Genomic DNA, 23,542 nt, shown 5'->3' with positions numbered 1-23,542 from the left:
GAGAGAGAGAGAGAGAGAGAGAGAGAGAGAGAGAGAGAGAGAGAGAGAACTGGAAGTGGTTCTCTCTATAGACCTGCACAGCCTGTCTCCAGTGTCACACTTCCTCCACAAGGCTCACCTCCTGAAGGTTCCATGAGCTCCCCAGACAGCACCATCAACCAGGCACCAAGTGTTCAAGTATCTGAGACTGTGGGGGGAACATTTCTCATCCAAACTACCACATTACAAGAGTCGTGTCTCCAGGGGTTTCTGATTGCCTAGCTCTAAGAGGAATCCAGGAACAGGAAGCTTCATAAGGCCCCCAGATTTTTATTTCAGTGGTTCAAGGACAGGCCTTTGAAAAGCACTGGACTTGGGGAGCCAGGATAGAAAGTAGCTGTGACCTGGGTTGGGCTAAACCCAACCACTGCTGAACACTGGGACAGCCTGTTGAACATGGGTTTCCTCATATGCAAGTTAAGATGAGGATATACTGTATCATTTCTGAGAATTAAGTGAGATGATATCTGTGAAGCAGCAAACACAGTGCCCAGGAAATGCTAAGTGCTCCAAGATATTTGTAGCCGTGAAGCACGGCTACCGCTATAGTCACCAGCACTATTGAAATGCGGACCAGCCTCTGACGGTAGCTTGGAGTCTTCTCATGCAGTCAGTACATCTATAGAAAACTGAGACATGGAGCCATAAATAGGATCTGATAAATTGAAATCCCCCTTTATTGAAGCTGGTTCATTTATCCTGATTTAGCTGCCTTGGGTGAGGGTATTGGCAACCTTCTCCTCATCAGCAGACACTGATGAATGGCAGGGAAAGGGGAGCTGGTGGGAATGCCAGGAGGGGCTTCTTGGGAATTGGCTCTGAGTTGGTGTGATCCGCCCAGAACCTCACGGCAGACAGCTCTGACAGGTCACGGCCGTGCACAGCCCATCCCATTACGACCAGCTGCTTCCTAATCTCCCTCTACCCTGCTGGAACTTCCAGTTCAAGTGCATCCTGGGATACCAGTCTCCCGCCAACTGATCTTAGGTCTGTGTGGAGTGAATGGTCCACTCTGTTAGGGAATGGTCTGGCTAGAGCAAGCTCAGCACAAAGCTGTCCCAGAGCCTGGAAGGAGGAACATAAACAAATCCTACCGTCTACTCCATGACCCACATGCAGGGGCAGTGGCAGCAGCTGCTGATACCTCATGTCCCACACCCTGACCCTACCTGACTCTTCTCTTCTTTCAGAAAAGCTGGTGCTTACTAATTGTGCAAGAATTAAGGGTTTCATGTGACACTTTCATGGGTGCCACGCACTTTGACCATGGTCACCTCTTTGGTCACCTCTTGTCAGGGTTTCTATTCTTGCACAAACACCATGACCAACAAGCCAGTTGGGGAGGAAAGGGTTTATTCAGCTTACACTTCCACACTGCTGTTCATCACCAAAGGAAGTCAGGACTGGAACTCAAGCAGGTCAGGGAGCAGGAGCTGATGCAGAGGCCATGGAGGGATGTTACTCACTGGCCTGCTTCCCCTGGCTTGCTCAGCTTGCTTTCTTATAGAACCCAAGACCACCAGCCCAGGGATGGCACCACCCACAATGGGCTGGGTAATCCCCCCCCCCCCCGCTTTACTCACTAGTTAAGAAAATGCCTTACAGCTAGGTCTCATGGAGGCATTTCCTCAAGGGAGGCTCCTTTCTCTGTGATAACTCCAGCTTGTGTCAGGTTGACACACAAAACCAGCCAGCACACCTCTTGTACATGGACCTCATGCACTTTGACTATGCGCACCTCCTACACCCTCTTGTCTCCCCTCCCCTTCCCATATTTCCCCTACCATTTCCCAAATGGTGTACCCTACATCTTTTTATTTTAGAACCTGCACAAGAGAGAAAATGTGTTATTTCTCTTTCTGTCTCTGGCTTTTTCCACTTCACATGGCACTCTCTGGTTCCACCCATCTTTTCTTGATCTGCCTTTGGAACTTGACAGAAATATCTAGTGAGGTATGAGGGGCTGTTAGCCACAACAGTAGTCTGTCTGGGATGGGTAAACTGAACTTTGTCAGAGAGAATTTTAGAAAAACTGTCATTTACTAGGCTGCCTTTCTTCTGTGATACAATCTAGACCCCCTAAACCCAAGTTATGGGTTAGAATCTCCTTTGGCTGCATTTTGATTGCTTGACAGTTAAGTCCTCGGTTATCTAATAGACCAACACTTCCAGAATCCAATAGCAAGGGGGAACATGTGTCTCGCTCAGGGCTTGAGATGAAGAGAGCCGTGCCTTCTGCCTTCCTCATCTGGGTAACAGTTCTACTCTAGGGACCTAGTCAGCCACCTCCACAGCATGCAGAGACACCCCGAAAACCCCATCTAACTAACACCCTTTCCTTGACCATTTCTATCCCCACACAGTCCTCTTTGAGAACAATATTTCAGAAAACTTCCTCTGGACTCCAAGCCCCTGGTGTGAGAACCTGAACCCCTGGTGTGAGAGCCAGAGTCCTTGGTGTGAGAACCCCAGCTCCTAGTATGAGAACCCCCGTCCCTGGGATAAAACTCCAGCTCCTAGTTTGAGAACCAGAGTCCCTGGTGTGAGTACCTCAGCCCCTGGTGTGAATACCCCAGCCCCTGGTGTGAGAACACCAGCCCCTCATGTGAGAACCCTAGCTCTTGGTGTGAGAACCCCAGTCCCAGGTGTGAGAACCCCAGCCCCTGGTGTGAGAATCAGAGTCCCTGGTGTGAGTATCCCAGCCCCTGGCAAGAGTCAAGGTCATCGATTTCCTGCAGTGGGAAAATGTTTCAGAATGGGAGGGGAAGACATAGGCCAGCCCAACACCCTCCTCCCTATCGTTGTCTTTCCTTTGAACTCTGATCTCCTCATGACCTCTATCTGCCTCTGTCCCCACCTTATGCATCTCCTTTCTTGTCTGTGAACCCCACACAATGTCAAGCTGGGGCTGGGCCTGCACAGCTACCTTTGTGCTCCTGTGGAAATGGCGAGTCACTCAGGGTAGCTGTAACTTCCCAGTCATCTTTCTCCCCTTGAGAACTCTAGGCAAGAAGGACACAAGAGCACGAAGACTGGCCATTAATGTTTTACCCAAAGCCCAGCTCCACAGTCACCCTCTTGGAACCCCAGTGCTGCCTCACAGCAGTAAGTTTAAAACCCACTGCCTTTCCCAGAGAAATACCTGGGGTTGCCCCGTAGTTTAGTCTTCTCTCCTGTTCTGGATCCTGTATGTGTCACATGGACAGAAAAATGTAACCTACATTCTAACTTTCTGTTAAGTCAATGCCCTACATCCTACCCCCTCTTCCTCAGCTGCTCTTTTCCCAGCTGCCCCTTGGGTGTCAGACTCCTGCTTCCATGTCACTGGCCACACACCTTATTTGCTTTAAAATTCACAAACTATGGGGAAAGTGCCAAGAAGAGGAGCCATCTGCAAGATACTTTTGTATGGGGAGGTGATGACCCGGAGGTGGGAGAATGGAGGACCCACACTTCAGTCAAATTGAGGCACTGGGAAAGGCTGCCTCTGTAGTGGTTTTAATATATGATTTGTGAATGTGAACACTTCCCTCTCCTAATTTCACTGGAGGAGGAGCCTCCCTGTGGTACGGTGCTGGCCATCTGCTTTCTCCTTGAATTTGTCCCTGGGACCTGACTTGACACCCTAACACCGTCACTGTCCATTCTGTGTCCTTCCCTGACTGCACTCACTGTAAACGTCCTCTGTCCTCCAAGGAGTTGATCTGTAGAAGTCACTGCACTCCTGGGTGCCCCCGTACCCCAGGATCCTCTTCTGCTGTGCTTTCTTCTTCTTCCCAGCTCCTAATTGTTTGAACAAGTCAGGGCTCATCCCTTGGGCCCCTTCTTCTCGTACCTACCCACCTCGATCATAGATTTCGATGTTGGATTGAATGTAAGAAGTGTCTCGTGATTGTTCTTTCTTGCCTAGAAAAAATGGCCATTCCATGGGTCACCCTCACTGCTGTGACTATGCCAACTCCTAATGATCTGTTTCCAATTCACTGGTCTTGGCTTGAACATCAAACTCCCAAATCAGGGTCTGCTAACCATCTTCTAATTGACAGGACCTGTCCAGAGAAGGACCCTAGATGTCAGCGTCCCTGCTAGCTGTGCTCCCCTCTGTGAAGTCCCCATCTTTGTTAAGGACAGCTTCATGCTTCTATTTGCTTATTCCCCAACACCAGGACCCCCAACACCCCATCTCTCATTGCATAAGTCTTGTAACTCTAGCTTCACTTCTCACGGTTAGACTCCCATCATTCTAGACCAAAGTTCCTAGTGTTGCCCGGACTAGCACAACATCCCCAAACTGGTTCCTGTGACTACTTTTGAACCCTTACAGTCTTGTCTCTGCACAACAATCTTAGAATAAATCCCACCATGATATCTCCTCATCCTTAACTCTACCTCACACCACACCACCTTTCCACTTCCCTCGCACAATACTCAGAGTGAAATAAAAGTTCCCTCCTGTGTCTTGTCCATCTTGTGAATCCCCAGGATCCCCAATTCCTGTTTCCCTACCTCTAATGCTCTCTCTCCTCTCACCCAAGACTTTTCATGGAGCACCTGTATGGGCTTCATCAGACTATCCTGGTCTCAGTAACTCTACCCTGACTTACTTCACAGAATTGAGACATAATAGTATTATCTAAGTGTCTGTTTTGTGTGTTTTCCAGTCCTACTAGGTTTTAAGTTTTCTGAGAGCAAAGATAATTTTTGGTTCAGGCATGGTCCTTTCTAGCATCTGACACATAACAAATGCCCAATATTTATTTGTTAAGCAAATGAATGAACTGGTGGGCGTGTGAGCCAGGCTCTCTTTGCTGCATCTTTTGAGAGTTTGATGAACAGTCCAAGGGGACCAATGGTTCAATGACAGTGTGTGAGGGGACTGGGATTATACTAAGAAATGAATTTGTACTATTTAGAACACTTTCCTTAAATGTGATTGTTTCTGTTTCCTTCTCCTTCCAGGGTAGAGTATGAAGCCCAAAAAATTACAATTTTACCCTTAATGTAGTGGCCATGACACTCCAGGGTAGAATATCATTAACACACACACACACACACACACACACACACACACACACACACACACATACAAACACACAAACATACAAACGCACACACATACACACACAATACAAACACACACATATACAAACACACACATAAACACACACATATACATACACACAAACACACATATAAAAATACACACATACACACATGCAAACACACACACATATACAAATACACACATACACACACATGCAAACACACAAACACAATCTAATAAGACAATCTAATAAGAGAACTTCATTAAGATCTTACAGAGAACCAAGGACTATTTTGAACCTTTAGGTGTTTTCTCCTTTGTACATGAATTTGCAGGTCTAGACTTCACAAATAGGAAAATGGAACTCAAATGAGACTAGGTGACTTTTCCCAGTTCATATAGACAGCCAGAGTGGAGATTCAATGTCTATGAGGTTTGTGATTTGGAACAGGGCCTCTAAGGAGACAAACGTGTTAAGTCTCACTTTCCTTCTCTCTTCTCTGGCAGATCCAACTCTGATGAATTCAGGTCATGGACATGGAGCATTAAGATGACCCCCTATTGCAGTGAGAAAGATTCTAGACCCTGGATCCCCTCAGGCAACGTGACCCTACTGAAAATATGATGATGTCACTGACAATGGAATTATATTCCTTTACTGATATGTAACGACTCTTTCCATCCATGTAGGCCCTGTTCCCCAGCCAGGGGACAAACACAGGTCTGTCACATTTCCAGGCGAACAACTTGGATCTGTGTTGCAATTCATTTATTTTCAGCCTCTCTTGTTAACTCACCTCCACCTGGCAAACCAGAGTTCGAATATCCTGGACTCACTGCCCCTCCCCGCCCCCCCTGGCCAACTGACAGTCAAACTTAAGAACATCCCTCCTGAAAAGTGTGCCATGGTTTGCACTGGTGAGAAACAAGAAGGTGGGATCCCGTGTGGTTGTCCACCTCCCTCACCCTGACTGTGGCAAGCATGAGCAGCTGCTTGCATAGTGACAGCATTCTCCAATGGTGTTGGCCAGAGGCAGAGGAGCAGGGAGACTGGCTTCCCAAGTAAGAGAGCCATTGCAAGACTCCATGGGAGAAATTCCAAGCCAGGTCTTACGGACCATACAGGAAGCAGGACTTGTAAGCTACAGTTGAGGCTCTGAAGCATCAAAGACTACGCTTCCCACTCACCCACCCTTCCCTTCCAGTCCTTAGATGCTTTTAGCAGACCCAAAGTCCCCTCCCACAGCTAGACGACCCTCTGCACGACCGGAAGCAGAGACGACCAACCCTCGGCTACTCATCATAAAAGCTGGTGTAGAATCAATGTGGATGCAGAAAACCTGAAATCATACTTGCCTTGCTTTTCCACAAAAGTAGATTAAAAACAAGAGATGTCAACAAGCAGGAACAGAAAACCACTTGACTGCTGAACTATCCAATCTGTCCCAGAGAGAGCCTGTGGAGAGGAGCAAGTTGAGAGTAAGATGTCCTTGATACTGTTCTGGGAGGTCGTCAGTGCTAGCCAGTGACACCCAGTCCATTGTCAACCTGTTGCCAAGGTTGAACTCTTCTGTACCACAGTCTGGTCCCCACCGCATAGGTCATCTGCCAGTGACCTGGGACATTGGTGAAGCCCTTCTCAAGGACTGATAAGCTGTCTGTTCTTTGGAAATCCCAACCACTATGGGCTCCAGTCTTTGTATCCCCAAAGTCAGACACAGATAAAATGGCTATGATCTCACACACAGCTCTAATGATCAGAGGATTTGGGGCTGGAGAGATGGCTCAGTGATTAAAAGCACTGACTGCTCTCTAGAGGTCCTGAGTTCATTCCCAGCAACCACATGGTGGCTCACAACCATCTGTAATGGGATTTGATGCCCTCTTCTGGGGTGTCTGAAGACAGCTACAGTGCACTCATATACATTAAATAAATAAAATAGTTTAAAAAATAATCAGAGAATTTAGAAGATCCTATGATTGGGATATTAGGGGGACAGATCCTCTGCTCAGTGTGGGATGGTCCTACCAATTTCCACTAAAATAAACACTGAAGTCTCCCTTCCCTACAACCTTTTAAATTAAATGTATAAATTATATGTCTCCTTGGGCTTTTAAATTGAACTAAAGCAAATGGACTGAAAGCCATCAAAATATGTGCTGGAGGGAGGGCTGGCTGCACATCAATTTCGTCCTCACCCAAGATATGTTCACTGTCATTCTCAAGATGAGTGACATATGATCATCTTATTGGTTGTCCTTAAAGTTACTCAGTAATGGCTGGTTGCCAAGGAGTTCGATGGACCCTTCACAGAATGCAGAGAAGAGTGATACACTGTCTTTATGTTTAGGAGAAAAAAAATTGAATACATAAAAAAAACTCAAGTTAATACAAGAAATTTAGAATCATACCATAAATTTTTTTAAGTCTGAGACCTGACGTCTGTGTGTTTCATTGTTGACTATCTACCATAGTATTATCGTTAAGTTGCACAACTGAAACCAGATAATCGTTTGCTCCATGCAAATAGACAAAGAGCATTTACATTAGCTCAATTATCAAACACATTTTCTTTAGGGAGCATCTGTCCTTTTCTGATAATGCTAAGGTGGGCCATTTTAATTTCAACATCATGTAGACTTTAGCTTTCGGCCTCAACAACCTTGTGGGTAAGACTTACCGCATCAATTTTAGGCTTGGTGAAAAAAATAAATGTGAAAATGGGGGAGCTCCTTGCCAAAAATAACTAAGATTTCGAGACAGTAAAAATAGAACATTAAAGCAAGCACGGGGTTCAGCTGAGCTTGAGATCTGTTGTTGTTGGACACGTCCTATCCACGCCCACAGATGGTCTAGAATTAACCATCACTAATGTTTAGCAAGCACTTGCTTTCCTCTGACCACAATTCTGAGAACTTTACATGTATCGGCTCAGAGAATCCTTAGCAAAACTCTAGAAGGTAAGCCCTAGTATTTCTATAGAATTGGAGGCACAGGAAGGGCAACATCTAGCTTTGGTTCCATGGACTCGGAAGTGGGCGTGGGGAACCAGCCTCTGTGCCTAGGCAGACTAGACCGAGGGTACTGTACTAGGTTGGTACATCTTGTGATCACTTTTCTAAACCCAGACTCTAAGATTTCCATCTCATGTAGTCTTCCTTATCTACGACAAGAGCTCATCCTGAGGAAGTCCAAGGCTGCCACAGACAGAGGGAACTGCAATGAAGGGAACCTTTTACACGCTTAGGCTGCACATTGAAATGTGCTTGTAGGGAGCAGGAAGTGGTTTCTCTTGGATCTCCCCATGCCACTGATGCTCCACAGTGAGTGTTTGTAGAAGTTCAACATCTAAGGCCATCAGTAAAAGTGACTCATGTCATACAAAGCCCACCATGCTCCAGTTACAAAAACCACTGCATGCTGGAAGAATGGAGCCTGTGGACAGGACTAAGTTTGCCTAGATCTGCCTTGACTTGTAGATAAAAGCTGTGACCTTGTTCCTGAGAAGTTCCAAGTTCCAACATCCCGGGTGCCTCGCTTTCCAAGGACAAAGCTAGAAAGCTGCTATGCTGTCTATGAGAGAACTGCAAAGTTTTCAGAGAGAAGACCTGCATGTGTCCTGTGCCTCTTCTTTCTAGAACTCTTGTTCTCCAACTTCAATCTTGCCTGAGCATCTCTTAAGAATGCTTTGAAGAAATCTAGGTTCTGTGATCACCCAAGACCAAGCTTCCAGGATGCTGATGTGGATGGTGCATCCTTTGAAATATCCACTATGGAATGGAGGCTTTAACAGATGGAGCTTCCAGGAGACTTGGTGGCCACTCCTGACCCATGCTCCAGCATCGAGGGGGCTGCAGCACCTTTAGAACACAGGCAGCTTAGAGGGTGAGACTAAGAGATGTACCCTAAGACTCCTAGGTGAACAGGAGTGCACAGGGTCATATTTTAAATGTTTACATTAACAACTCTGACTAATATTTGACTTCTTGCTAATGTAAATTGTACCACAATGTGACCTACTATCTACTTAACAACAAGCTTTCTGGATAACTTCTCCATGAGTAGCTTTTAAAGCCACCTCCTTTACCCTCCTATTTCCAGTTGTTGGCTCCTCTATGTCTTATGTTTCTATTGCTATAGTTTTGAATAAAATTCCCTTTTTCATCAAGACTGATGATGAAACAGATCTTAGAGTTATTTAGCCTAATTTCTTTACTCCATAGGCAAGGAAAGGAAGACTCAAGGCCAAATGGTTGACCAGGAACAGAGACATAGGAAACCATACAGGCCAACTCCACATACTCCCAATTTACAGACCCAAAGGGTGTCCCTTCTGCCTGTGGTACCATGTGTCACCAGCAGACACCCACTGCAGACCATGTCTGGACCCTCGTGCCTGGCTTTTCCATTGATGTCGAGCTGAAAACAGTTTTATTTTTCCTCCTTTAAAAAAAAATCTTCAAAAATGAATGGCTGTCTCATACAGCAAAACTGCAGTGAGTGACTGGAAAAATCCACAGTGCACAGATAGAAAAAAATGTTATAAATAAACAGAACGATCAGAAGACAGATTAAACATCCAAGTTGAGAAAGAGAAATGAAGATAAAAGACATGAAAGCCATGACGTAATCCTGACTAGGAGGAATCAGCTCTACTATGTGACCCCTTCCTGGCCACATGGCATTTGAATTCATAGGACTATGGATTTTGAGAGCCAAAAAAACCCCAACCAACCAAACAAACAAAACCCCAAAAGACCAAAAGTACAATCTCAGATGTCACAAGTAAGGTAACTCAACTTCTCATCTTGAGGAAACACAGAAAACTAAAGCCCAAAGACATGAGGACATTAGCCTGAGGCCACACAGTAGAGCTATATATAGTCAGGTGCTAGTCATCTGGCCACTGAAGGAACCTCATTAGATGAGTTATTTGGTCCCTGCCAAAGAATACTTCTCGCCTAATGGTTTGGTATCTGTCTAGTTTGCTCTTTGTTGCTGAGATGAACAGCGTGGCAGAAATCAATGTGAGGGGAAAGACGTTATTTCAATTTACAACTCCATCCTGAGGGGAAGGTTCTAGATAGATAGCTACCTGGAGGCAGCAATCAATCGAAGCTGAGGCCGTGGAAGGACACTGCCTACTGGCTTGTTCTCCATGGCTTGCTCAGCCTACTTTTTCATACAACCCAGGACCATCTGCCCAGGGGTGGCACCACCCACAGTAGACTGGGCTTCCAGACTCAACCATTAATCGAGAAAATGTCCCCCACGGACTTGCCTACAAGCCAATCAGATGGCTGCAATTCCTCAATCGACTGTTCTTCTTCATAGATGACTCTAGCTTGTGTCAAGTTGATAAAAAAGCTATCTAGCAGAGTGTCTTTCCACTGTGGTTAAGAAAAAATTAAATCGATCACCTTCTGGGGAGATGTAATGGTAGCTTTTAATGAGTGCAAAGTCCTCAAGACATTTGTTGTTGCTATTGTAGTTGTTGTATTGCCTCTAGATGGTGTAAATCAATTAGCCATCATGGACTAGCGACCGCTAGCAAGAACAGAGTGGTGGCCAGACGCAGATAATTGCTCTGTTGCTGAGATTAACACCTCACCACGCTCTCAGGACACTTATGAATCTTGCTGTCTCCATGAGACCCACAGTGGAGGGACTGTACATTCTGGCTGTATCCACATCTGTAACCTCCTACACAAAAACAAGTGTTGCCTTAAACGTTGTGTTTAATTAAAGGTCTGTGCAGGGCCACCACAGCAATCACAGGGAAGACAGGACACCCCCCTCCCCCTTTGAGGGACTTCTTGCTGGTGAGTAGTGATCTTTAGAGCCATGGCTACAGGACAAAGGCTACAAGGAAAAAAGGAAGTGATGCCGGTGACTGTGGAAGAGTGAATTACAAAGCATGGGTAGACCTCTGCTTTTATGAGTTAGCATGAAGTTACACTGAGACTTGGAGCCCTGGCTTCTCACCCTGAAGGGTCTGTTCTACAACTGTTGCCTGCAGACTCCAGGAGGGAGCAAGAAGACTCTCCAACTACTAGAAACACAGGCAACTCACAAGGATCAGGAAACACAGGAAACTCACAAGACTCATAAAGTGCATGTTCAGTAGTCTAGACCCTAAGGTGTAGCTGTTTGTGGGTTCAGTGGGAAACTTCTGTAGGGCAGCTTTCATGAATCATCTCCCATGACTCGGTGAGTGACTTTGATAATGTGGAAACCTGTGTCATCCAGCTGAAGTTAGTAACTTCAATAAGCTCATTCACTCATTCGGTATGGTAGAGAAAGACCCAACTCCTACTTCTCCTAGAGAAGCCTGGAACTTCCTGCCTTTTCCCCAAATCCAAACCAGATTTTCCAATGAACTGTCCCCAGCCACCAGATTCAGGTAGCAGTGGTTGGAAATCAGAAGCAGGATGAAACTGGCTGGGGAGAAGCCAGGAGAAGGCATTCTGGTTCGTTTGTTCCACCCGAGGAGGAAAGCCTACCTCAGCAGTTCTCTCAATAACTAAAAGAGGGCTTTCCTGGGACAATTCTTCCTGAAAGGAGACCCCCACACACTCACACCCACACACAAAATATCAAATAGGCAACAAATAATTTTACCATTACCAGGTAATCCGTGTTAATTGCTCCGTTTATATACTGAGGCTGACATACCATTAGAGACTGGGTATGCATTGTAACTAGAGCATTAATAAATTTAAAATGCGCCTATTAGGATGACAGCTTTGGAGGTGCAAAGGAGTAAACAGTTATCACTTGGCAGCAGCCGCTCTCACCCCATCTGCCGAGACTGCGCATACATTTTCAGCTTCCTGAGCAATGATTAGGCCTGTCAGAACCTCTTTAACCTTCTAACTGCTGGTCCCCACTGGCCGTAATTAGAGACTAATGAATTCAGAAGATGCAGGCCGTGAGGAAAACTGCCTTGACAGTTTGTGTACAAATTAAGCCCCAATTACTTCAAGCATCTTTTGCATTGTGGATACAAGTCTCTGTTTTTATTTTTGAATATGGTCATTTTAGCAGAATGGAGAACTTGGCTAATGTATTTTGTCATTTTTATGGCTCGTCATAAAGAACAAACATACTGGGGTGGGTCATGAATTTGCGAAATAAACTATTGCAGATTATAAAAAGAAATTAATTTCGTCTTGGGAATACCCTACCACCTTTTTTTTCCCATCCTCTTCTGATTAATATGGTTAGTGTTATTCAGATATCCTATGCTGGGGGAAGAAGCCTGACTAGCTAGCAGGTTGTGTGGGTTTAGACCCCGAGGAAGGAGCTCATGCAAGGAGGTGTCCTGTTCCGGCTGACCCTGCTGTGGGACTTCCTCCAGGGTCAGATAGCACCAACCTCCACCTTGCTCTCTGCCCTCTACGATCCTGGCATGAACACTACGATGTGTGAACACCAACAAGTGTGAGTTCTAAAGCACAACACTTAGGTCTCCAGTCACACTTGCTTAAAGATAGTCATCGATCAGCCAGTCTCGCTTTGTCTTCTCTGTCATCCTGTCCAGATATTCCTTATGTGTCATTTAGGGGGCACCTCCCCCTATTCTAGACTCTATGTGCTCACTTAGGGACGCTGCCTATATGGTTTTAGAAAGCTGGCGGGCAGGTGGGCACTTTGGCCTAACGCTCATCGCCCTTACAGCCATTGCTTTAGCTAAAGGATGGATGCTGCTACTGCTGCGGCCTCTGCATCCCGGAGCTGGTCTTGCCATCTGTGTTGGTCATACCGCTCCAGGCAGCTTAGGGACCCCTGTGCTGGCAGGAGAAGGGGGCTCTATCTTTGCTGACAGCCGGTGGCCACTGAAGTTTGTGCATGCAGGAGACCCCATCCCCACGCTCTGCGACTGGACTGCTCTGGTTAAAACCCTCCCTTCTGTCTATTTCATCTCCCCTGCTCCAGTCTTCTCTAGAGTAGATAGAACGATACTCTCTCCTCCAAACACAAAAATTTGTCCCCAAAAAATAGGCGAAGATTCACTGTCGCTGGCACAGAAGGCTCCGCAGATGTGGGCACAGGAAGCATCCTGAGAACAGAGGTTGTCTAGTTAGGTCCACTCTGAGCACAAGAATTTTTAGTTATATTAGTAGTGGACAGCACGTGGATTCTCAGCGTAGAGTAAGGAAGAGGCCACAAGCCATGGAGTGAAGGTGGCTGCCAGAGGTTGGAAAGGTGCCTCCTGCAAGCTGGAAAAGCATCAGGCCCACTAACACCTTGAATTTAGGCTTCTACAGTCCAGAAATGTGAGATCATATACATGCACGTTGCTTTAAGCCACTGAGTGTATGCTAGTTTGCTTCAGTAGCAAAAGGAAACGAGTTTGCTGTTTTCTCTAGAAACAAAGATTTGTGCTTTTATTATTATTATTATTATTATTATTAATTAGTAGTAGTATAGTATAGTAATTCATTCTGAATAAACTTTTGCTTTCTGTCTGAGATTGAAATAAGAAACTATTTGTAGTAGCCCAGCCTTCCACCTCCAGTGCAGCCAACACCACCTGAGAGAAACAACTTCAGGAAGAATTTTCGTAGTACCAGAGGGTTCCCTCCATCCTAGAAGGGAGAGAATGGGGGTTGGGTGGGGTGGGGTGCCTGCTGCAACCAAGTTTCTGGTTTTTTTCCCTCCTCTTTAGTTACCTGAGCTCCAAGAGAATGGGTGGCGACACTTCCACTCAAGGTGGCCTCCCCATGAGCTAATCCTCTCTGGGAACAGGAGGACCTTAGACCTCCTTCCTGCCTTCTCAAGAGCAGAAGGAGACACACCCAACATAGGTTAGGGCAGTGCTGCAGAGTCCAGAACACTAGAACAGTAATCTGCAGTCTGGCAAAGCCAAACCACGACCACTCCCCCGTGTGAGGAGACATCATGGACTCCTCCAAGCTCTGGACACTGCAGTCAGTGGTGACTCCTGAGTCAGCAATCTACAACACTCCTGTCTGACTTGGGGACTGTTGCTGCAGCCCTGGGCTGGAAAACTCTGCCCCGGACTCCAGAGTGTCTAACCGGCCTAGAGCAACAGATCTTGCAAGAGCAGATGCAAGATATGTCCTTAACAAATGACCAGAATCTTAACCCATAAGGTGGGTTCTTAGCAGCTATGATGCATTCTTAACAGCTCTGAAGGGCTCCCTTCCATATGTCCTCTCCCTTCCCCATCTCTCTCTCTCTCTCTCTTCTTTCCTCTTTTCCTCCTCATTTTCTTCCCCGTCTCCTTCCTCTTTCTTTCTTCCCTCCCTCACCTCTTCATCATCCTCTCTTCTTTCTTCTCACTTTCTCCTTTTTCTTATCTTTCCCCCCTCCCTCCTCTTCCTCTTCTTCCTCTTTCCCTGGCCTTGCCTTCACCTCCCTCATTTTCCAGCTGTGTCAGAGGCTGATGAGGGACCACTTCCCTGCACTTTGGCTGCAGCCATTTTCAGATTGTCTGACCGAGGCAGGGTGATCTCTGTAGACACATTTATATTACCCAGCAACCCTTCTATAACTGAACTGGCCCTTCCTGCTCATGAGTCTCCACTCTAACCTTACTCCATTCTAACCCGTCCCATGCGTGCTTGGCTGAGGAGCTTATGAATGGGCGGGAACCACAGCTTAGAGATAGAAAGTGGATTAAATCCTAACAAGGACGGAGGAGCTGGTTGGCTGGCTACACTGAAATGAAGCACGGGGGGCTCCTCAGGCAGTCTGTCTCCTTGCTGCTGGGGCTTCCATTCCAGAGTGTCGGTCTTTAAGAGGTAAGAGGAGGCAAGGCCCGCGTACAAGATGCTGGTCTGTGACTGGATGGATTTACAGGACGCTTCGACAAACCCCAAGCTATGACTCCATTCTCTATACAAATTTAAAATCCCATTAATTGCCCATCTGGCCTGTCTTCAAATTCTGCATCTTTTCCTGGACTAACTCTTGAGAAGCAAAGGAGTACTAGACAAAGGGATGTGCGATGAAGCATTACTTTTTGTTAGGTCTTTCAGTTCCACTCCCTGTTCACTGAGGCACTCCACAGAGAAGGCCCTAGGACTGCACCCAGAGACAGGCTGGTCAAGGGTCCCTGAGTATTTAAGTCAGGAATCTGCATGTGTGTATATATATGTGCATCTGTGTGCATGTGCACATGTGCATGAGTGCTTGCCTTCATGTATGTTTGTGTGAGTGTGCATGTGTGTACATGTGTGTGCATGTGTGTATGCGATTATGCATGTGTGTGCACGTGTGTGTGTTCACGTGTATGTGAGTTTATGTGTGCCTATATGTACATATGTGTGCATGTGTGTATGTGTGTGTATGTGAGTGCTTGTGTGTGTGCATGTGTGTGTGAGTGTATGTGTGCATGTGTATGTGTGTGTGAGTGTGCACGTTTGCATGAGTGCTTGCCTTCATGTGTGTGAGTGTTTATGTGTGCGTGTGTGTGCATTTGTGTGTGTGCATTTGTGTGAGTGTGCACGTGTGTGTGTTTGTGTGCATGTGTGTGCGTGTGCATGTGTTTACATGTGTGTGCATGTGTTTGTGTGCATGTGTGTGTGAGCGTTTATGTGTGTGTGTGTGCATGTGTGTGTGCATGTGTGCACGTGTGTGAGTGAGTGCACACATATGGGCTTCAAGACACATCTCACTTAATTGACAGTCAGCAATTTTTTTAACCGCACTGCACTGAGTTCATTTTGCTTCAGCAAGCTGCTCCTCTGGCTGGTCAGGCAAATTCACTGGGTTGAACAACCTATGCTGCTCACACATGAGACAAAATACTATTTTCTTAAGTTTCATCATTCTAGAAAATATGATATCCTCATTACATGACATATTTGCTCAGTCAGAACAGCAGAGAACCTCGGGGGCTGTGGGTTAGTTTCCCCTCCTGTCTCTATCTTTCCTCACACCTATAAGCTGCTGCTCCAACCAAGAGAGAAGCCACTGGTTTCCTAGAGTAGATTGTTTTTGACAAGGTGCTGAGCATCCAACCCAGGGCCTTATACATGCAGCCAGGCTCCAGCCTCCCTCTTTCTTTGTTCCCTGAGTAAAAGTGACGTCTGGAGCTGAAGCAATATCTTTCAGACTGTAAAACCAAAATCAAAAAGAGCAGAAATTAATTGACTCTGAGACCTCCAAACCATGAGCCAACAGTGACAGGCCATCACTTGCAGGTCTCTATTTTTATTCCCATGGCAAGTCAGGGATGGGTGGGAAGGTAGGCCAAGACCCGAGGCTGGCAACGGGACCTCCTCTGTTGACGAGCCTGACTCTCTTCTGTTTTATGAATTCATCATTTTTTTCTTAAGAATTAGGATACTACATAGAAGTTCGTCTGAGGAAAATTAATTTCCACTAAAATTCTGTGTTCAAAACTCTGGATAAGATTCCATAAGTTTATTTCAGTCAGCTGTATTACAGAAAGCCAGGTTTCCCTCAGGCCAGGGTCTTAGCATCGTGACACCTGACAGAGGAAGTCATGTTGACAGGACCATCTAGTCTAAACTCCTGTTGACCTTGGAGCTTCCTGTGGTGTAGCCTGTTCTTCCTGGGATAGCTGGCCAGTTAGCCCCAGGAGTCTGCTTGTCTCTGCCTTCCTAGCTCTTGGACTACAAGTGAATGCTATTGCACTTGGCTTTCAAGATTTCTTATTACTGTTTTACTTATTTTATGTGTGTGACAGTGCTTCTCAAATGTATGTATGTGTGCCGTGTACATGTCTGGTGCCTGTGGCATTCAGAAGACACTGGACCCCCTGGAATTGGGGTTACAGATGGTTGTGAGCTGTCATGTGGGTGCTGGGAACCAAACCCAGGTCCTCTGCAAGAGTCACAAGTGCTCATAACCATTGAGCCATCTCTCCAGCCCCAGCTTTACACACGACTTTTAAAACGTGGTCTCTGCGGACCACACTCAGGTGCCGGTGTTTGTCAAACAAACCTGACCCCTGCTCCTGAAAGATTATGACTTCCTTTCTGTTATCTCTCCCTACTGCAGCAACCCCCACCTCTTCTCTTATAAGCGCCTGTAAGCTCCGATCTGGGCACCACAACACTAAGCCATATCACCAAATCTTCTCTAAATTGCAGGCTCCATCTGTAAGGATTCTGTCTTCCATGTTCCCGAACAGACAGACCCGAGTGCATTGTCCAGTGCATTGTCCAGTGCCTGGAAAACGGCAAGCACCTCACAGCCTCCTGTGAGCATCTCTGCTCCTCCTCATTTTAGGGTTATGTGGGCAGATGCAGCCATGGGATTTTGCTCAAAGCAGGTTCCTTAGTAGACCTAGTAAAGCCCCAGAAAGCATCTATGGGCCCTACCTAAAGGAAAATCAGGCTTCCACTCGGATTCAGAAGGAATGAATCTCCTCTCTCTGTCACGCTGGAAGGAGCCAGGTTGTATCCTGAACTACGCAAAGATGGGGCTATGTCTTCCTGGCTCTACTTCATCCGTTGGCATTCTTCCTTCCCCCAGGTCCTTACCATGGCCAAATTCAAGAAACAGATGTTCACGTTAAAAAAAAAATTCTCCCTTGAGTCAGTGTGGCTGTTTATCCAATTTTCACCCTGCCATCCAGAGTTAGTCCTGCCCTGTGAGGCGCAAACAAATCAGAATGTAGGACTCCAGTCCTGGGAAGAGTTGAAGAGAAGAGAGTGGGGCACAGTGGGATTCTGGGATTAGGGAAGAAGGCTCACCTTCCCACAAATAGCCCTTTTCTCTACTTCTTGAAGCTTGTGTTTCTATGAGCCCTCCCCTTCCGCCAGGGAACACACAGCCTTTGGAATCGGAGACTCACAGCTCCATCAGTCCTGCACCATCTCCCGAAAGGAAGAGGAACGCTTCAATTATTCCAAGCCAGCATCTCTGTGGTGTTCTCATCTACACTGATGGTGCTCTGTGTTGGTAATCTGCAGACAACTTGGTTTGTGGGGTTCAACTCCTTGGCTCCAACATTACCTTAGTGAGCGGTCTGTGCAGGGAGAACTGTGGAGGAGAGGCCCTGCTTAACTCAGCTCACTGCGTCTCACGGGTGAGCACTGAGAGTAGAGTTCCGATCGCAACATCTGCGCAAAACAAGGGCATCCAGGGACCGACCGTCAGATTTTTTTCTTCCTTAAGCATGATCACCATGTATGTTCACAAATAAAAACACGAAATGTTCTGACAGCCAAGCAAAGCATGAAGAATTAAGCTCCCTAAACAGGAAAACGCGAACACCATCCTTGCCGCTGTGCTTCCGAGGAAACCCTTCGTTCCCAGACTCCACCCCCACACCCAGGTCTGGTTGGGTTCATCCTAGGAGAATGTTTCTGCACCAGGGCAAGATTCCATTTGGAGAAGGAAGGATACAAGTTTTACGGACTGGGGTTGTTTGATGATAAAATCAGACTTTCCCAGAGAGGATGTCGGAGGCAGTTCGCTCAGAGGCAGCTGCAGGGAGGATGGTGGAGAAATCAGCGGTTCCCTGGCGACAGCCCCGTGAACCTTACTCCCGCCCAATGCTGGTCCTTTGTGTCTCAGCCTCCGGGTCCTCTGGCTTCTGCATCCTCTTACCATCCTTCTTGTTCTGCTCACAGTGAACTTGAGACAAGCCAGACCCGCCTGTGTTCTTGGACCACTTCAGTCTGGATGTTCCTCTCCTCCCCGGCTTTGTCTGCGATGGTCTTTAGCTCTTTCTTCACCCGTCACAGACTACAGCTCCCCCTGTGCTGAACTCTGGGGCTCTGGCTGATGCTGGCTGTTGGGTTCCTTGGGGTGGCATAGCCTCTTGTTCTTTAGCATGAATGAAGTCCTGCCTCATATTATATATGCCCCCAATAATGCCTTCTATAAAGATGAGTACAATGAGGCACCCCAAACAGGAGGAGGCCGATAAGTACACTAATTTTTTTTTTGGTAGATTAACCGATCTTTGACATTGGTACCTCTTTCTCTGACTAATTGGCATTGCAAGATATTTTGGTAGGCAGGGTTAGGTTGAAGGAACTTTTAATTTTATTCCAAATTGTAAAGTACTTTCATCATTGAAAACTTAAAGGGACTTTTGCAGATTCAGTGTGAGACTTCTGTCTGGTGTCCTTTTAAGCCAAGAAGCCTAATGAATGCTGTCTGTCTGTCTTTCTGTCTGTCTGACTCTCCCTTTTTCCCTCTCACTTCCTACTTCTAAGCCAGAAGATAAATATTTCATCTACCGCATGTTTCTCCCTTGACTCCAACCTAAAACATTCATGGATGGAACCCTCCAAAACCAGAACCATAATCTTTCTCAGGCTGATTCATCTGGATGCAGGGCAGAGAGCTCGGTAGCACAATGTGTGCTTGCCAAATACATTTCCCCGTTGCCACATTAGAAAAGCACATATGGCCCCAAGATTATCTCTTATAGGCCAAGTAGCTAAAAGATTATGTTCTGTCCCGGAATCTTACTACTTGTTTTTAGTTAAGTGATGCATTAGAGTAGTTGAGGTTCTCCACCTGTGTGTGGGGGTCCCACCTGTGTGTGTGGGGTCCCACATGTGTGTGGGGGTCCCAACTGTGTGTGGGGTCCCACCTGTGTGTGGGGGTCCCAACTGTGTGTGGGGTCCCACCTGTGTGTGTGGGGTCCCACCTGTGTGTGGGGGTCCCACCTTTCAGCACTGTCATCTACAGCATTCACACTTGAGACCTGCTCAACTGAAATTTAAAAATCACAGAACCATCTCACTGTTTTAAGTGAATTTACAATTTCATGTCGGGCGGTCTTCACCGTTATCCCTTACATCTGTGCATTCTGTTACCACAAACTAGACACAGAATCAATTGGATGGTTTTTAGAATTGAAGTCTATCTGTAACTTAAGGGACTGACTGATCTGTAGAACCTGCCAGCAGGTTGATAATTCAGGGAGGCACTGGTATGTCTGCCAGTCTTGAGTTTGAGATCTGTAGTGTGGAAAACAGACAGGGTTTCCACCTGGTAGAATTTCCCTGCTTCAGGACATGGTGTTTGCTCTGAGGCCCTTTAATAGACTGGATGAGGTGGATCCAAAGTCCACTTGGAAATGTTAGTCACAGCAACATGTGGGCTGGCTCTGTCCTTCCTTTGTAACACATGAGTTGACAAAGTCAGTCATTTGTGATGACCAAGGGCTCCAGCTGTAGGAACGTAGTGTCTTAGAGATGTTGGGGAAAGTGTTTCACAACAAATGTGGGGAATCCCTTCACTTTAGCTATAATTCCTAAATCATCTAAACCAGAAACCCCACTGGTCCCACTATGAGACAGGAGGAACTCCTTACTGTCTCTCGGCCCAGAATAGCAGAAGAAGGTCTCCAAGTGCTTTTTGTATCTAGAAGACACTCCAGAACCATCCGACTAAGTTCCAGAAAATCACTGAGAACTACTGAGCTTCATTTGAAAGAAGAAAAGACTAAAATAAGCTGAAAGAAGTCCTAGAAGAAAGGGATTGGCTGCCGTTGCCGCTACTGACGTCTGAGGCATACCCCTTTTAAGGATCCATTCACTTTTATGTCTCTGAACATTTACCTACATGCATGTCTATGCACCGTGAGTGTGCAGTGCCCAAGAAGGCCAGAAGAGGGCATTGGATCCCCAAGAACTGGAATCCAACAGCTACAAACAGGATGCGAGCCAGGATGTGGGTGCTAGGAACCAAATCCAGGTCCTCTGCAAGAGCAGGGAATGCTCTTAACCACCGAGCCATCTCCCCAGTCCCAGGATAATTCTTAACGCCTGTAGCAGGAAGCTAATGAGAGGAAATAACGCCTTCATTGGGAGGATACCCACGCAAGAGAAAGGTGGGTTTCTCCCTGACCCACCTCTTTGCCTTTAAATATTATTTGTATGACTTCTTGGCTTAGGAAAAAGACTCTTTAAAAACGGTGGCCCGGTGTCTGAGAGAAAACAGACGGATCTCTTAAGCTAATGGCTGTCGTTGAAAACTCCTCCAGTGATGTTCAGCTACAAAGGGGGAAAAAAGAAGGAAGAATGAACTTGGCGATAAACGACCTTCGGGGAAGATGACTATTCATGCTAATTAGTCGCTCTCTTCCTATAGGCATTAGGCCATGCCTGGGAGAACAATGGGAGCATTGTGGTAAACATCAAGATGAGCCTCAAGTACAGTTATCAAAATTTTAGAAAACTCAAGCTGGAGAGTTTTTCATAAGCTCGTGACTCGCTGCTCCCAGTATACCGCACAATAGTGTCTCTCCTAATGGCTTTTAGCTTTTGCCACTGCCAACTTTTATATTTAAAATCCATACAATTATGGACAATTTGTGAGCACTGCGAGGCTTTTCTTTTTTGCACCAAGTCTTACCGGTTCGAGCTAGCTTTTAGCCTCCGCAAATCAAATGCATTTTTGCTTACAGCACTCGGTTCATTCTCACGTATACCACTTTATCCTTATCATTAGTACTCCTTATTATGCATATTTAATTTAAGAATGCATTTTCTCCATTAAAAAATTAGAATCAGCTGAAAGACGTCCCGGAAGGGGAAGCGTTTGCTACAGCTTGCGTTATTAACCGTGTAAGCCCTGATAGGTTCTTCCAGAAGTCATTGGCAAGAGACAGAAGGGTGAAAAAGCAAAAAAATAAATAAATATATAAAAATGAGAAGAGACCAAGATTTTCACTTGAGAATCACAGGCCTCCTTTACATAATGATCCAGGCATTAAGTTCATTAAGATAATGCTTAAGAAAGAAAATTTTTGCTCTGCGTGAATGGAACAAGGGCGTGAATTGCTTGACGTCTTCCGCCAATTATCATGAATTACGTTTCTCAAAATCCAACACAGGCCTGGTGTAGTGGCACAGTCCTGTAATCTCAGCACTTGGGCATGGAGGATTGAGGATAAAAATCAAAATCATACTCAGCTGTGTAAGCAAGTTCAAGTCCTCCTGGGCTACGTGGGACACTGTCTCCTGGGCTATGCGACATACCATATCCTGGGCTATGTGACATACCATATCCTGGGCTGCATGACACACTACCTCAAAGGTATAAAAGCACAAGAGCTAGTCCGGCAGACATACCTTGCAAAAGCAAAAGGGAGGGAAGGAGGGAGGGAGGAAGGAAGGTGTCTACTTACCTGTCTCTACTCTAACTTTGGAACCAGTCCCCTAAATGTCCATAGTTTAGGGAATAGAGTCCCACCAGTCCCACCCTGCCTCTATACCCCCCCCCCAAGATGGGGACACCACAGGACCAAGACTTAGCTTTACGTTGAAGCCCTTTAGCTAAAGAGCTGTGGATTTGAGGTCAGAGGGGTACAGGGAGGAGATCAGAGGGAAATGGAGGGAGGGAGGGAGGGAGGGAGGGGAAGAGAGAGAGAGAGGGTAGTGGTGGTGGTGGTGGTAGTGGTGGTGATGGTGATGAGAGGAGGAGGAGGAGGAAGAGGGGGAGGAGGAAGAGGGGGAGGAGGAAGAGGAGGAGGAGAAGAGGAGGAGGAGGAGGAGGAGGAGGAGGAGGAGGAGGAGGAGGAGGAGGAGGAGGAGGAGGAAACCTATTTAAATGTCTTTTCAATCACTGATTGGAAATGACCCAGCCAAGAAATGTTTGTATCTTCAACACAGTGGCTACCCGGTTTGACTCTCCCCACTGCCAGACCGTGGTTACTAACTTATCTGGTTGTTTTGAAGTCATTGGGCCAGACAGAGGAACAAAGAACTCAGGCGCTTTCCTCGTGTGATTAGGGAGAAGGGTCCCCTCTTCTTTGTCACCTTACAACGTGGTTTTGAAGCACCCACGCCAGTGTGACTCCAGCTTGCAGAAAACAGTCAGTACCAACTGCATGGATTATGGGAGCAGAGGGTAAAGCTCATTTATTATTTTAAATAAACACCCTGCTTCTGTTTTCTCATTGGCTGAAGACCTTCAGATCTTCAGAGACTCTGGTGAGTCTGTTATGAATGCTAAAGAGCACCGCTGGCCTCCTCCTGAGCACTGCCACGGTGTGGTGCGTGAGGAGCCTCACCAGGTGCTCAGAGCCCATCTTACTATGGCTATGGCTACAGGGGCTTCATCCCACACCACTGGGTAAACTCTGGTCCCTCCGCTTCCCATCTCAGTCAAGGTGGACCTACTCACTCCCTACCTCGCTTTTCTCTGAAAGATATGGACAAGTCTATTTCCTACTTCGCCCATTGGGTGTGAGGGTTAGAAGCCAGACCTTAATAGAGCATTGTTTGTTCATTCCTGGATTCTGTGCTTCTGGAGTCCCTAGGAGACGTCTCCCACCTAGCAACTGCTTCCTCAGCATTCGAGGGGTGGGGGTGACACCATTTCTTCCTGATCCTAAAATAAAAAGAGAACAGGGTCCCATCTGGATTCCAGTCAGACCCTCTGGGCTCCCTGCCCTGCACACGCCCTTCTCAGATACCATCATATCGTCTTCTTACTCTCAGAGAACCAGGGATACTTGGGGGCCAATAAACACGGTGAAATGAAGACAT

General features: G+C 46.5%; 1 long non-coding RNA gene across 3 annotated transcripts; it reads right to left on the bottom strand.

Annotated features, from left to right (window-relative positions):
- Positions 1-6,435: 6,435 nt before the first annotated feature.
- LOC102555128 (uncharacterized) lies at positions 6,436-23,286 on the bottom strand. 3 transcript variants are annotated; one of them, XR_005492745.2, is made up of 3 exons: positions 23,185-23,286; positions 20,902-21,043; positions 6,436-6,539 (listed from the first exon to the last, which is right to left on the bottom strand). It is a non-coding gene; the product is annotated as an uncharacterized LOC102555128 (long non-coding RNA). The 3 variants fall into 3 exon arrangements; XR_005492744.2 differs by having other exon boundaries at positions 22,711-23,236; XR_010057146.1 differs by lacking the exon at positions 6,436-6,539 and adding an exon at positions 22,711-22,877 and having other exon boundaries at positions 20,569-21,043; positions 23,185-23,241.
- Positions 23,287-23,542: the final 256 nt, after the last annotated feature.

This window comes from Rattus norvegicus, chromosome 13 (genome assembly GCF_036323735.1).
Source record: "Rattus norvegicus strain BN/NHsdMcwi chromosome 13, GRCr8, whole genome shotgun sequence".
Classification (NCBI taxonomy): Eukaryota; Metazoa; Chordata; class Mammalia; order Rodentia; family Muridae; genus Rattus; species Rattus norvegicus.
Note: the sequence above shows the minus strand (reverse complement) of the source record. Positions and strands in the feature narration are given on the sequence as shown.